This window comes from Ahaetulla prasina, chromosome 10 (assembly GCF_028640845.1).
Source record: "Ahaetulla prasina isolate Xishuangbanna chromosome 10, ASM2864084v1, whole genome shotgun sequence".
In the NCBI taxonomy this organism is placed as follows: domain Eukaryota; kingdom Metazoa; phylum Chordata; class Lepidosauria; order Squamata; family Colubridae; genus Ahaetulla; species Ahaetulla prasina.
In genome coordinates, this window is record NC_080548.1 from 14,298,653 (window position 1) to 14,315,525 (window position 16,873).

Below are 16,873 nucleotides of genomic sequence, written 5' to 3' on the forward strand. Positions count from 1 at the left end.
AAGAAATCTTATTTTGTTTTTTTCCACTTTACAGGGCTAATCCTGTAAGGAAGGCAGGAAGGAAACATTCTGGTGGTGTTTCTAGCCTCATCTTTATTGCCTTGCTTACAGAAACTGCCTCTCTGGTTAACCCTTAGTAACAGCTAAGGTGAAGCGCCCATCGACGTGAGTAACATTGAATTGGCCACACCCACATGGTCACATGATCACCAAGCCATGCTTACCCAGCTGGTCATTAGGGCAGAGAACCGGTTGTTAAATTATTTGAATCCCACCACTGCATGTATCTATGTCGACTGCAGAATCTGGGGGTTATGCGATCACCGTTTGCAACTCTCCCAGCTGACTTCTGACAAGCAAAGTCAATGGGGGAAGCTGGACTTGCTTAATGACCATACGATTAACTTAACAACTGCGGTCATATCAGTTAACAGCCATGGCCCAAAAAGATGGCAACAACAGGTGTGACTTGCTTAAAAACCACTTTGCTTAAGCAATGGAAATTCTGGTTGTAAGTCAAGGACTGCTTCCGTTGTCTTCTGAATATGGGCACTTTTGTAGGGAGTAGGGGGTGGTGGTACCACGTGTCACTCTTTTGAAGCGGAGCTAGTTAGGAAACAAACTCCAGGAGAATGACTGGAACTCTTCCTTATTGAGATATGGAATGTTGAAATCCTGACTGTGTTTTTCCCCTCCCTGCTTCTTGCATCCCACGGAATTAAGATGGAATTAGACTGAGTTTCTTTTTCATGCTTCTTTCATTATCCATGTTTTTTCTTTACCGATCCGATTTGATTTTTTTAAAATTATTATTATTATTATTATTATTATTATTATTATTATTATTATTATTATTATTATTATTATTATTATTGATTTGTATAGCCACCCATGTCCTGTGGGTTGACTCTGAAACCACATAGGATTAAAACAACCATGCCAACCCCGCGTTAATAAACAGAATACTGTACAGAAGTCAGTAAAAGCTACAACCCTATTAAAACTGAATTGAAACCAGATTAAAGCCATAAAACATAAGAAGTAGGCAAATACAAGTCCCACATCAATCAAAATAACCCCACAGGGTTATTGTGGGGAAAATAGGAAGAAAAGAGTATTACAGCGGTTTGCCGCCTTGAGTTATTTATAAAAAAATTAGATAACAAATAAATAGATAAATAAATAAATAGTAAGTAAGTAAGTAAGTTTCTCCAAAATCATCTCTTTGGCTGGCTGCATCATGACAGTTTGTCAGCCTGCTCCATAGTGATTCCATGGATAACCCACTGAAGATAACCATAGGGACAGGAATGGGGTGCTGGATCAAGTTCATTTCATGGGTTCTATCCAGGGGTGGGCTTCAAAAATTTTAGCAAGGGGTTCTCTGCCCGGTTGCTGGGTCAGCGTGGCCATGGTGGGCATGGCTTAGTCAGCCTCCTGCACCATGGCGGTGGGGGGGACCGTTTTTGCCTTCCTTGGGCTCCGGAGGCTTTCCTTGAGCCTCCGAGAGGGCGATAATGGCCTCCCCAGCCTCTGGAGGCCCTCTGGAGGCTGAAAATCGGGCCTATTTCCAGCCTTCCTAAACTTCCAGTAGGCCCATTTTTTGCCCTCCCCGAGTCTCCACATGCACCCTGCACTTACCTGTATCCAAAATGGGCTGCATGGGGATTCCTGGGAGGGAAGGGATGGGGCGGGTGGGGCCAGCCAGGAGTGGGATTTAGGGTTTCTCCGAACTGCACAGAATCTTAGCTAGAGGTTCTCCCGAACCCCTGCGAACCCCCAGCAGCGAACTCCTGGTTCTGTCATTGGTTGATTGGAGAGAATGCTTGGGGAGTGAGGGTTAGTCACAATCAGAACCAGCATGAGCTGACATGTGTCTTGATTTGGGGTGAGTGGAAGCGCCCTTAATCAACTACCACCACCCTTCCTTGAGAAGAAATCCTATTGGCTTCCTTGAATTACAAAATGGTTTCTCAATCTTGGCAACTTTAAGAGGTGTGGATTTCAATTCCCATAATAAGATCCTAGCCAGCACGTTCCCTGCGGAATGAACGATGATGGGAGTTGAAGTCCACCATCTTAAATGGCTACCGTTGAGAAATGCTAATCAAGAGGCCGCAGTGTGGCTCAGGCTGTAAGAAGCCTGTTATTAAAACACAGCTGCCTGCAATTACTGCAGGTTCTAGTCCCACCAGGTCCAAGGTTGACTCAGCCTTCCATCCTTTATAAGGTAGGTAAAATGAGGACCCAGATTGTTGGGGGGGCAATAAGTTGACTTTGTAAATATACAAATAGAATGAGACTATTGCCTTACACACTGTAAGCCGCCCTGAGTCTTCGGAGAAGGGCGGGATATAAATGTAAACAAAAAAAAAAAAAAGAGGAAGAATGTGGTGCCATGAATGATGTAATTTGGAGTTTTCGAGTTGAGGCTTGGTGTTGTGTATTTTATTTTCAAAATAAGGAGGACATGACTTCTGCAAGCATCCTGGTAAGCACCTGATCACTCCTGAAGATAGAATTTAACAAGGGTGGCAGTCAGGTGTATTACAATCAGTTCTTTAACCTAACAATAGCAGCTAGAAAAACAACATTTGCAGGACACTCCGTTCCATCCCTCCATGGGTTTCCTTTTTTTTTTTTTTAAACTGGTAAACTACGTTCCATAGCTGCTGAGCATACTCAGACTTAATTTAAGTGCTGGGGATTTTTTTTTTTTAAATACCTTTATATTTGTCCTGTTAGTATCTTCTTTTATTACCCTTAAGGAGAAAATGGCAAGGTATTTCTTTCCCTGCAAATTTGTAGAGATCCCAGATCCCACTTTACCTCCATCTCTGCGGCCACCAGCTGGAATTAGTTTGCAAAGGAATGAATGGTTTTGACATCTTTGGAATATTTCAATAAGCAATATTACAAAACATTACAGAGGGTGGACATCACTTCTTTACCCTCTTACCATCGGGAAGGAGATATAGAAGCATAGCCAGCCGCACAAGCAGGCTGAAGAACAGTTTTTATCCGTGGGCTGTCAGACTCCTGAATGCGAAATAACATCATAACTACGTAGTACGATGGGCTTGCAGGGCTGGCGCAACGTGTAACATATTCACACTGGTGCAATAGAACTGGGGGTTGTTAATATGATTTATTGGTTTAGGGATTTTCTGTCTTCACTGTGAGTTCAGGAGTGAAATCCAGCAGGTTCTGACAGGTTCTGGACAACCAGTAGTGGAAATTTTGAGCAGTTCGGAGAACTGGTAGCAGAAATTTTGCGTAGTTCAGAGAACTGGCAAATACCACCTCTGGCTGACCCCAGAGTGGGGTTGGAATGGAGATTTTGCAGTATCCTTCCCCTGGAGTGGGGTGGGAATGGAGATTTTGCAGTATCCTTCCCCTGGAGTGGGCTGGGAATGGAGATTTTGCAGTATCCTTCACCTGGAGTGGGGTTGGAATGGAGAGTTAGCAGTATCCTTCCCCTGGAGTGAGGTGGGAATGGAGAGTTAGCAGTATCCTTCCCCTGGAGTGGGGCGGGAAATAGAGAGTTAGCAGTATCCTTCCCCTGGAGTGGGGTGGGAATCGAGATTTTGCAATATCCTTCCCCTGGAGTGGGGAGGGAATGGAGAGTTAGCAGTATCCTTCCCCTGGAGTGGGGTGGGAATGGAGATTTTGCAGTATCTTTCCCCTGGAGTGGGGTGGGAATCGAGATTTTGCAGTATCCTTCCCCTGGAGTGGGGTGGGAATCGAGATTTTGCAGTATCCTTCCCCTGGAGTGGGGTGGGAATCGAGATTTTGCAGTATCCTTCCCCTGGAGTGGGGTGGGAATGGAGATTTTGCAGTAACCTTCTCCTGCCATGCCCACCAAGCCACGCCCACAGAACCGATAGGAAAAAAATTAGATTTCACCACTGCGTGAGTTGTATTGTGTTGGGGGTGGGGGGGTGCATTGAGGGAGCTCAACCAATCTCACTGTATGTATCTTGTGCACTGACAGTAAAGACTTGAAATTTATGCATAAAGCTTTTTTTTTTTTTAATTTAAAGAGCCAAGGCAGGCTGCTCTTATTATTCCCATATTGCAGATCGGAAGGCTGAGACCATGAAATGAATTCTTAGCTGTCCTGAGCTGATGACCGCTTTGCTCCACCAGCGTTTAACCAGGTTCTCAAAACTTGCATCTACATTATAGATGCCTGGAAATACAAAATCAACACTCACACGTGCACAAACATGTTTTCCTTACAAAGAAACTCATTTTGAAGGTCTGTGTTCTGCCGTTCCCGAGAGCACAAGGTGAATTCTTTGGCAAAAAATAATAATATGTAAAGCGTTGGACAAGGGGCTGAAAAAGGAGCCGGAAGGAACAACGTGGCACAGAAAGGGTTAAGACTGAGGAGGGTGTGGATTAGCGTTTTCCTGCCTTGACAGCCTGTATATACAGCAGGCAGACCAGCAGCCGGCTGGCCTTACGGCTCTTCACTTCCCTTACTTGCCCCAAAAATCTTCTGGTGCTCGGATGCTATTGAAGATGCTGCCATGCTTTTAAAAGGGAGCAGAAGGTGAGTCCATAATCAGACCTGGTTACCAGCATATGGGGTGATTGTCAGATTAGAGAGCAGCTGTTCAGAAATTGGCCTTCCTTGGCTTTGCTGATGATCTTACTGCCTACGAATTCTCTTCCACCTCATTCGAATTACGCTAGACCAGCCAACTTGGGCAGTTTTAAGATGTTGTGGCCTTCAACTCCCAGAATTCCCAGCCAGCTGTGCAGGATGGGGAATTCTGGGAATTGAGGTCCACACCTCTTGAAAGCTGCCCAAGTTGAGAAACACTGGGCTAAACTGTCCATTCAGGTTCAAAGAGAAAATCAAAGTATTTCTTAGGCACGTGTGCATTTTAGAGCTTCATTTTGGTTTGGGGGGGAAAAAAACCTTTATTGGTTACGTATCAGTCTAGGCTTATAGGGCATGATAGGTGAAAATGTGGCTTTATATCTTGGTGTGTTTTGTGAACCTAATCCATCTGTTTCAGAATCCAGTGTAAAACCCCAGCAGTTGTTTTAATTCCAGAAAGAAAAAGATCGTGGGTAAAGTTGGACATGACTGGCAGGGGAAATATTTACCTTTTTTAAAAAAAACCATTTGATGTGCTATTTTTGTACAATGTTATGTATTCATTCAGCCAGGTAATGTTTTGGCTGACAGAAATTTAGGCAGACTGAATCCTAATCTTGTCGACTTTTAAGATGAGCTTTTTCAAAGTGGGCTTCAGTAGACTTGTATCCTAACGCATCCATCAAAGCCATGGCGTAACTGTCCACGGCCTTGCATTTTACAGCTGCCTTGGATTATAATATCCATCATCTTTAGAGAGACAGTGAAGTGTGCTGGACGCTGTAGTCCACCGAAGAGGAAGCATGCTTGAGGATCATGCCAAGGGGGCAGATGCTAATCCATACCTCCAAAAATGCATTGGTTTGGGGCAGTGGGGAAATGTAAAGTTTGTTACTATCAGTTCTGTGGGTGTGGCTTGGGAAGATGTAATGCGACAGGGTGGGCATGACCAACTTTTTTTTTTACTTTTAAAAGCATTTTTTCAGCGGAAGAAAAAAGGCTTTTAAAAGTTAAAAAAAAAAAACTCAGATGATTGCATGGCTCAGCTGGGCATGGGCGGGGGGCGGGGCAGGGATTTTTGCTACTGGTTCTCCGAATCACCACCCACCATCGCTACCGGATCAGGTGATCCGGTCCGAACTGGGAGCATTTCACCCCTGGTTTGGGGTAGATAACCCCCCTTAAACAGCACAAGATTTTTGTCTGAGAGCCAACTCTTGAGACTGTGCTAGTGTGTTTCCTCTAGTGAGCAAGTGGCAACTCAAAATACGCCTTTGGAGGAGTCTTCTTGCGGCTGGTGTGGTGTTTGGCTTCTGGGCATATGTATCCCATTTGGTGAGGTCTATACTTAAACCTCCAAATTTGGAGGGTGTGGCCCAGGGTCGTAGGAGACTGCTAGCACCAGGCAGGCTTATTTATAGCTGTGAATTCAAGAGGCAAAAGTTCAGGAGAAATTCGTTCTGTAACCTGTTTTTGTAAATCCTCTTCCTCAGATGCTTAGGAAAAGCTGGCTTCTTGGGGAGGGGGAGCCATGACGGGATGGGTCCGTTTTGAAGCCCTTCCATACATTATGTGATAGCAAGATGACCAGGTCTCATAAGAAATTGTGGTCGCCATGACTTTTTGATATACTACTAAAGAACATAAGAACTCAGTGATGGTTTTAATTTGAGAAGAAGGGATATTTTTATGGGGTTCCTCTTAGCTGTCAGTGAGCCAAGCTCCAAGAAAGATTGAGCAAGTGAGCCAAGCTGCCTTTTCGATTAGGATTACCAGAGAAACTCACTTTGGACAGGAGTACCTCACCAGCAGGGGTGAAATGCTCCCGGTTTGGACCGGGTCACCTGATCTGGTAGCAATGGAGGCGGGTGGTTCAGAGAACCAGTAGCAAAAATCCCTGCCCCACCCCACCCCAGCTCATCAGAGGTTGGTGTTTTTTTTTACTTTTAAAAGTATTTTTTCTTTGGCCAAAAAAATGGCTTTTAAAAGTAAAAAAAAAAGTCTCTGATGATTGCGCGGCTCAGCTGGGATCATCAGAACCCTTTAAAAGCTTTTTTTAAACAACCTCTTCTGCTGAAAAAAAAAGCTTTTAAAAGGCTCCTCTGGCGAATTGCCTGATCGCCCGAACCTTTTAAAAGCATTTTTTACAACCTCTTTGGCCGAAAAGATTGTAGAAAAAATGCTTTTAAAAGTAAAAAAAAAAGTTGGCCACGCCCACCCAGTCACATTATCCCTTCCCCCACCAAGCCATGCCCACAGAGCTGGTAGTAACAAATTTTGCATTTCACCTCTGCTCACCAGGGCATATCTAGTTCCCCAAGGAGAGTCTTTGGTTTGTCCCCACAACTGGCAGCAAACCATGTTTGATTAGGTCCATATTAACGCGAGAGATATTACGTTATTCCAGTACTTTGCAGACTAAATGGCTTCAGATGTTTTTGGTGCACCAGAAACAAGCTCCTTTGATATTTGTGCAGGTCACTCATTAGTTGTGGACCAGGTCAAGTTGGGAGCTCAGCTGTGTTCCCAGAAGGATGTATAACCATGTCTTTTAAGGTGGGGGGGGGAGCTTCTGAGACTCCCCTGTGAGCTTGTTTTCCAAGTAGAAATAGAAAATGTTGAACCCAAGACATCCTGCCTTCAAACAAGGTTGAATGCTTTGAGGACTTAAGAAAAATATTGCAAAAGTCCTTGAGGCCCCAATTCAAAACAATTTATGCAATCAATCAACAATAGATCAATGTTTTAAAAAAACAAATAACAAAATACAACAACATATAAAGTATACTGTCATTACAGTAAACAGTTACAATTCTTTTTATAAGTATCTAATGCAAACATTTTGCAATTAGATGTCTACGTATGAGGGTGTGTTTGTCTATGGGTGTATGTATATATAATAATAAATACATGCATTATTACAGGGGTACAGATAGTCCTCGGCTTACAACCTTTCGTTTAGTGGCCGTTCAAAGTTACAATGGCACTGAAAAAAATGACTCATGATGATGTCTCACAATTACGGCCATTGCAGCATCTTCATGGTCACGTGATCCAAATCAAAATACTTGCCAACTGGTTCATATATATGACGGCTGCAGTGTCCTGGGGTCATGTGATCCCCCTTTTTTATTTATTTTTATTTATTTGTCAATCATATATAAGTCAACAGATAAAAGTATAAACATAATTTGGATACATGAAAAGAGTAAGTAAAAAAGGAACATTAGGACAGGGATGGTGGGAACGCAGGTGCACTTATGCTACGCCCCTTACAGACCTCTTAGGAATGGGGTGAGGTCAACAGTAGACAGTTTAAGCTTAAAGTTTTGGGGGTTTGGGGAAGAAATCACAGTCAGGTAGTGCACTCCAGGCATTGACCACTCTGCTACTGAAGTCATATTTTCTGCAATCGAGTTTGGAGCGGTTTACCTTGAGTTTGTATCTATTGTTTGCTCGTGTATTGTGGTTGAAGCTGAAGTAGTCACTGACAGGTAGGACATTGTGGTAGATAATTTTATGTACTCTGCTTAGGTCAGATTGAAGTCTGTGTAGTTCAAAGTTGTCTAAGCCCAAAATTTGGAGTCTGGTGGCATCAGGTATTTTATTGCGAGCAGAGGAGTGGAGGACTCTTCTTGTGAGAGGACTCTTCTTTTGTGACCTTCTGACAAGCAAAGTCAGTGGGGGAGCCAGATTTACTTGACCATGTTATTAACTTCACAACTGCTGTGGTTCACTTAAAAACAGTTGGCCGGAAAGGTCGTAAAATGGGGCAAAATTCACCTAACTGCTTCAGCGACGGAAATGTTGGGCTCCATTGCGGTCGCAAGCCAAGGACTACCTGTATAATACAGCAGATGTTGCTGCGTCATTGTACTGAACCTCGGTTCCCATTGGCCAAGTTGTCGTTGAGAAATACTTGAAGGCTTACAGGTGAGACAAAATATGACTCTCTTTGACCAAAATAATAAATATGAGAAGATTTTTATGTTTCTTATGAGAAAATATGAAGCTATGCTTCCTAGGAGTTATGTTTGCAGTTGTCTTTCATCTTTAGGGAACCTGGGAAGATTTTTTAAAAAATTTGCATTTATATCCCACCCTTCTCCGAAGACTCAGGGCGGCTTACACTATGTCAGGCAATAGTCTTCATCCATTTGTATATTATATACAAAGTCAACTTATTGCCCCCAACAATCTGGGTCCTCATTTTACCTACCTTATAAAGGATGGAAGGCTGAGTCAACCTTGGGCCTGGTGGGGCTTGAACCTGCAGTAATTGCAAGCAGCTGCTGTTAATAACAGACTGTCTTACCAGTCTGAGCCACAGAGGCCCTATATTAAAAGATTTACAGCTTTGGGACTGTCGACTTATTTCTAGCCTAGCTTATATATATATAATTTGGAGCAGGGGTCTCCAACCTTGGCAACTTTAAGCCTGGAGGACTTCAATTCCCAGAATTCTGGGAGTTGAAGTCCACCAGGCTTAAAGTTGCCAAGGTTGGAGACCCCTGATTTAGAGGATCAAAAAAAGGGACATGGCCATCAACAACTGTCCAGGCTGAAGGGGAAGGGAGAGGGAGTGCTTAAGAAAGTCGGCATAGAACAGACAACGCAGGAAACAGCTCCCTTGTTTTTCAGACCAGACGAAGGGGGCAATGGGTTCAGCACGCAGCTTCTGCTTGACTGGGTTAAGGACAAGTGAAGAAACAGTTGTGCAATGACTGAAACTTCACTTGGGCATCTCAAACAGCTGGCTGGGTGCTCCATCCTTCTGCGGCTGCTGTGCCGAAAGGCAGAAAGGGCATCTGCGATCTGTATCAAGACTGAACCGAACGGTACTAGTGCTATTGTATAGGAAGGATTTTATTAGAGTTTCGTCCTGATTTTATTACTTTAGAAGTAATTCAAGGTGGTGAACATACATAATGCTTCTTCCTCCCGCTATATTCCCCATAACAACAACCCTATGCGGTGGGGTTGGGTTGAGAGAGAGAGTGCTGGGCCAAGACATCCAGCCAGCTTTCATGCCTAAGGCAGGACTAGAACTCACAGTCTCCTGGTTTCTAGGCCAGCATCCTCACCACCACCATTTGTCTGAAGTGGTGCAGGGTTTTTTGCCTAAACAGGGGGTTGGACCAGAAGATCTCCAATGTCCCTTCCATCTTTGTTATTCTATTCCCGTGATGGTGAACCTATGGTATGCATGCCACAGGTGGCACGCAGAACCCTCTCTGCAGGCATGTGAGCCATTGGCCCAGCTCAACTCCACCATGCATATGCACGTGCCTCCCGCAGGTCACCTGATTTTCAGGTCTCTACCACGCATGCTCAGGGGTAAGGTGCACACGGGAGACACGCGCACATGCATGGGGGTGTGGGAAGCATGCACACATGTGCAGGGCTGCATGCTCGCTTGCACGCACGTGTGGGGTGTGGGGGAGCATGGGGGGGTCACAAGCACATGTACCGGGAGGAGCCCGGAGGCAGGGGAGCACAGGGGGTGTGCACGCATGCGCCGGGGGCGGAGGGAGCCCGGGGAGATCACAAGTGTGATTGGACACCCAAGGTATTTGTCTTGGTGCAGATGCTCTCAGTGTACATAAAAGAAAAGATACCTTCATCAAGGTACAACACTTACAACACTTAATGATAGTCATAGGGTACAAATTTAACACTTGATACAACACTTAATGATAGTCAAAGGGTACAAATAAGCAATCAGGAAACAATCAATATCAGTATAAATCGTAAGGATACAAGCAATGAACTTACAATCATAAGTGGAAGGAGATGGGTGATGGGAACTATGAGAAGATTAATAGTAGTAATGATTTAATAAATAGTTTGACAGTGTTGAAGGAATTATTTGTTTAGCAGAGTGATGGCGTTCAGGAAAAAACTGTTTTTTGTGTCTAGTTGTTCTGGTGTGCAGTGCTCTATAGTGTCGTTTTGAGGGTAGGAGTTGAAACAATTTATGTCCAGGATGCGAGGGGTCTGTAGATAAGTCTGTGTCTGTCTTGTTGGGTTGCAAAACCCAACCAGACAGTTATAGAGGTGCAGATGACAGACTCAATCATTCCTCTGTAGAACTGGATGGTAAACCAAATGATTCTGGGTTAGTTACAAGATGGTAAATGTTGGGTGTGAATCCAGTTTAGGGATCTATTGGCGCCTTTGGAATTAGATGGACTTTTCAACATCCTTTGCTTCTCCCTTAGTATATAAATAGCCACCTGCAATCTCAATGAAGGACAGTAATGGGTATAGGATCATTGCTTCTACCTATTGAGCTCAATTGCACACTCTCATGTCAGCCACTCTTTAGTTTACCATGTTTTCCCATTTTTAACTCCTGTACAGGAACAGGCCCATTAAAAAGAAGGTCAGTGGCAGGTATAGGAAGAAAGTGTTGAAAATCATTTTTTTTTAAAAAGGACCTATGGCCCATCGCTGTAACAATTCCATCCACAATCTTCCTGTATCTGCAAATGATTAACTAGAGAATATCTGGAGAGGAAGGCAAAGTCTCAGCAATTTTTTCATTGCAGCCTAATTTGTTTGGTATTCAATCACCCTTTAAAATTAGCAAGGGTGAAGGGCTGGGGAACTGGAAATAACCTAAAGAGGCAAAGGCCACGAATATTTTACTTAATTGCATCAGCATTACGCAATTATCTTGTCCAACCTGATATCCTCCAGATCAGGGGTCTCCAACCTTGGCCACTTTAAGCCTGGCGGACTTCAACTCCCAGAATTCCCCAGCCAGCTTTGTTGGGAGTTGAAGTCCGCCAGGCTTAAAGTGGCCAAGGTTGGAGACCCCTGCTCCAGATGAGTTAGGATTACAGTTCACAGGATTCCCAACCAGAGGGACCTGTAACCCTTGGAGCTAAACCTCTGATACCTCTGCAAGGCTTCCGACTGAAGAAGGCTAGCCTAGCATAGGTAAAGATAAAAGTTCCCCTCGCACATACGTGCTAGTCATCCCCGACTCTAGGGGGCAGTGCTCATCTCTGTTTCTAAGCCAAAGAGTCAGCGCTGTCCGAAGACGTCTCCGTGGTCATGTGGCTGGCATGACTCAATGCCAAAGGCGCACGGAACGCCGTTACCTTCCCACCAAAGGTGGCCCCTATTTTTCTACCTACATTTTTTACATGGTTTCGAACTGCTAGGTTGGCAGAAGCTCAGGCAAGTAACAAGAGCTCACCCTGTTAGGCAGCCCTAGGGATTCGAACTGCTGAACTGCCGACCCTTCGATCGACAAGCTCAGCGTCTCTTACCCACTAAGCCACCGCGTCCCTTTTGCTAGCCTAGCATAGACATCCTTATTTGTTGAAGAAGCAAATTTATTAACCCAGCTGTCAAGTGAATCTGGCTGCCCCATTGACTTTTGCTTGTCAGAAGATCACAAAAGGGGATCACCTCACCCCCCACCCCCCAGGACACTGCAACCGTCATAAACGTGAGTCACTTGCCAAGCATCTGAATTTTGATCATGTGACCAGAGGGATGCTGCAACGGTTGTTAAGTCTGAACATTTTTCACACTTCTTTCATTCTCTTGTAACTTCAGATGGTCACTAACTGAACTGTTGTAAGTCGAGGACTACTTGAAACAGGAGTGCTACCAGAAGTTACGATTTCAGCCCCACTGATTCAAAAGATGTAGGATGAAATACTAAATTTAATCCTATATCTTTAATGCCATATTATTTTGTTTACATTGTTCAATTTCAAAGCAGTCCAAATTTGACCAAAGAAGATAGCCCTGAAAGAGAGGTACTGGAACTCATGCCATTCTTATTCCAATTCCGATCACACAACTACGTAAGAATATTTATGTTACTTGCAAGATTCCGACCACTAGTCAAGGTTGGGGCATAGGTGTAGTCCGAGGTATATCAAGAACAAAAGAGTGCATCAAATCCTCCTCTTGTGGAAAAACCATGAATGTGAACAGGAAGACATTTTTCTAACCCTTTCTGCCCAGCAAAACTCAGTGGGGACATCCTGAACGGATATTCCCAGGTAGATGTTTCCATCAGGTCATTCTGATTGGTTAATACACAAAGGATTCCCAATTCAGATCGCAGAAACTCACTGCATTCTGTCTATCTGACTATACTTCTGCAAGCGGCTTTGAAACCGAACGGTAGAATTCCTCCAACGGTCATGCTGGATTCTAGCACACTGCCTTTTAACAGATTGAGTTGGAAGGGACTTAATAGGTCATCTAGTCCAGGGGTCTCCAACCTTGGCAACTTTAAGCCTGGCGGACTTCAACTCCCAGAACCCCCCAGCCAGCAAAGGAATTGGCTGGGGAATTCTGGGAGTTGAAGTCTGCCAGGCTTAAAGTTGCCAAGGTTGGAGACCCCTGATCTAGTCCAACCCTCTGTTCAAGCAGGGGACCCTACCCTACAGGAGGCCCTACATTCTGACAAATGGCAGTCCAATCTTTTCTTGAAAGTCTCAAGTGATGAAGCTCCCACAACTTCCGAAGACAACTTTTGTCCCATTGGCTGATCGTTCTCACTGTCAGAAAGTTCCTCCACATTTCTAGGTTGAATCTCTCCTTGGTCAGTTTCCATTCATTATTCCTTGTCTGGCCTTCAGGTGCTTTGGAAAATAGCTTCACCTCCTCCGCTCTGTGGCAGCCCCTCAAGTATTGGAAGACTGCTATCCTGTCTCCCCTGGTCCTTCTCTTCACTAGACTAGCCATGCCCAATCCATGTAACTGTTCTTCATATGTTTTATTCTCCAGTCCCCTAATCATCCTGGTTGCTCTCCTCTGCACTTTTTCTAGAGTCTCAACATCATTTTTTATAGTGTGGTGACCAAAACTGGATGCAGTACTCTAGATGTGGTCTTACTAGGGCTTTATAGAGTGGTATTAGTACCTCACTTGATACTTTATTTATTTATTTAGTCACACAGTATACATAAGCATAAGCATAAAATAATTGTACAATATATAAGTATATATATAAGTATGAGTATGTAATGACCATATTAATTGGATATAACGAAAGGAAACAATACTATTAACAATACTATTAATACAATTTAGGATTTTTTAACTGCTGTTACACACTGCCAGCTCATATTTAACTGATTGTCCACTAAGACTCCAAGATCCCTCCCACAGTCATTGCTATTAAGCCTGGTTTCTCCCAGTTTATCTGTGTGCTTTTGGTTTGTCTAACCTAAGTGTAAAACTTTACTTTTCTCTACAATGAATTTCATTTTGTTAGCTAGGGCCCAGTGTTCAAGTCTGTCAAGATCCATCTGGATCTTGAGCCTATCTTTTAGGGTGTTGGCTATTCCTGCCAGCTTAGTATCATCTGCAAATTTGGTGAGTTCCCCTTCTATTCCCTCATCTAAGTCATTTATGAAGATATTGAAGATATTGGGCCTAAAACGGAACCTTGTGGCCACCCCACTCAAGGGGAAGGATACTGTCAAATCTCCATTCCCGCCCCACCCCAGGGAAAGGATACTGTCAAATCTCCATTCCCGCCCCACTCCAGGGAAAGGATACTGTCAAATCTCCATTTCCTCCCCATCAGCTGGGCGGGGAATAGATGGGGGTGGGGCCAGTCAGAATTTTTACTACCGGTTCTCCGAAGTACTCAAAATTTCCGCTACCGGTTCTCCAGAACTGGTCAGAACCTGCTGAAACCCACCTCTGCCCCACTGTCTCCATCTTCCTGCCTCAGACTTGGCTACTTTCATACAACTGGTTGCCCGGAGCAGGATTAGAAGAGCTTTTGTGCTCCTTTTTGCTTGTGGGGTTTGCTTTGTTCTGGGAATGGCTGAGTCTATAAAGATAAGGCTGCCAGTTCCTCTATTTTTTCCTGCTTGGCTTCCTCTTGAAACCTCTGTATGAAGCTGTGGAGCTCATTTGATATCCTGCCTAGCAAGCTTCTTCTTCTGAAATGAATCTTTCTAGAGCATCTTTTAGCCCTGCAGAGCATCTTAAACATGCTGGAATAAACATGTTTTTTTAAAAACAACAACAACAACAACAACAACAACAGCAACAACAACAACAACAGGCATTTTAATGTTGGAGCATAAAAAATAAATATTTCCCTTCTTATCCAGGGCCAAGACTTTGGCTGAATCTAAGTGATGTTGCCTGACTAAAGGAAATCTTGCCAGGAATTGTATGAAATAACTTGGTGGGTTAGTCACTGAAGGCAGCCACAGAGATGATTCAGAAAGTGTTCCAACAGCAGAAGGTGCTAAAATATGCTTTCAGCCAAAGAAACTATTTGGAAGAATCTTAGTCTGGCCCTCCTTTAATCCCTGGGGTATCAGACGGGAAAACATGGTCAGGTTTATAAGATACTGTTATATTGCAACATCTTATCTTAATAAAGGATAGTTCTAATCGTCCTGAGGACTCTATTGATCTGGCCAACCTTGAAGGGCTGACAGTCATACAGTGGTGGATCTGCCCTTCAATTCTTGTAAACATTTGATTATATTTAGTATAGCAGAAGGGGAAAAATTCATTCATTCACTCATTCATTCATTCACTTTTGCATCTTCAAGAGCCATGGTGGCGCAGTGGTTAGAATGCAGCACTGCAGGTTACTTCTGCTGACTTCCGGTTGCCTGCAATTTGGCAGCTCGAATCTCACCAGGCTCACGGTTGACTCAGCCTTCCATTCTTCCGAGGTGGGTAAAATGAGGACCCAGATTGTTGGGGGCGATAGGCTGACTCGGTAAACCGCTTAGAGAGGGCTGTAAAAGCACTGTGAAGCGGTATATAAGTCTAAGTGCTATTGCTATCTTCAAGTCAGTTTTGACTTCTAGTGACAGGATAAGTCCTTTACTTGGCAGGATTTTTGGAAGTGATTTGCCTTTGCCTTCTTCCTAGGACTGAGAAAGAAGGACTGGCACAAAATCACCCAGCCGATTTTGTGCCAAAGATGGGACTAGAATTAACCATTGCACCAAAACTGGCTAAATGTATGTCAGCCAATGTAATTTATCTTAAAGGAAATCAAATTTAGTTTTTGTCCAGGCCTGCTTACTTTTTGGAATAAGTTTCTCCCAAAGGCTAAGACGTGCTGAGTGTGGCCACTGCTTGAAAAACCCAGTCCTGCTGACACAGGAAACTCAGAGTTACAGAACTGAATACATAGTCATCCAGTCTTTGCTTTAAAATATCTGATGAACATACTGTTTTCTGAGACAGCCTGCTCCAGGGGTGAAATGCTCCCGGTTCAGACCAGATCTCCCAATCTGGTAGCGATGGCGGCGGATGGTTTGGAGAACCAGTAGCAAAAATCCCTGTCCACCCCCATGCCCAGTTGAGCCGCGCGATCATCAGAGGTTTTTTTTTTTTTTTACTTTTAAAAGCATTTTAATGCCCTATGCACGGATGCCCTATGCACGGTCACTCACGCCCTCGTGACGTCTCGCCTGGATTATTGCAATGCTCTCTACATGGGGCTCCCCTTGAAGGGCATCCGGAGACTGCAGTTAGTTCAGAATGCGGCTGCGCGGGTTATAGAGGGAGCCCCTCGTGGCTCTGTGATGACACCTATCCTGCGCAGACTGCACTGGCTACCTGTGGCCTTCCGGGTGCGCTTCAAGGTTTTGGTAACCATCTTTAAAGCGCTCCATGGCATAGGGCCGGGCTACTTACGGGACCGTCTACTGCTACCGAATACCTCTCACCGGCCCGTGCGCTCTCACAGAGAGGGACTCCTCAGGGTGCCGTCAGCTAGGCAGTGTCGTCTGGCGACGCCCAGGGAAAGGGCCTTCTCTGTGGGGGCTCCCACCCTCTGGAACAAACTCCCCCCAGGACTCCGTCAACTTCCAGACCTCCGAACCTTCCGTCGCGAGCTTAAAACACACCTATTTATCTGCGCGGGACTGGACTAGTTTTTTAAATTTTATAGGGGTTTTAATTGGTTTTAATATTTATACTATTTTTAATTAATTTGGCTTTTGAATAAGTTTCTTAATGGTTTTCTTAATTTGTATATATATGTTTTTTAGCTGCCTGTGAACCGTCCTGAGTCCTTCGGGAGATAGGGCGGTATACAAATATGAATAATAAATAAATAAATAAAATAAAATAAAAAAATTTCTTCGAAAAAATGCTTTTAAAAGTTAAAAAAAGTCTCTGGTGATCGCGCGGCTTAGCTGGGATCATCAGAGCCTTTTAAAAGTATTTTTTTCTACAACCTCTTTGGTCAAAGAGATTGTAAAAAAAATGCTTTGAAAAGGCTCCGAGGATCCCAGC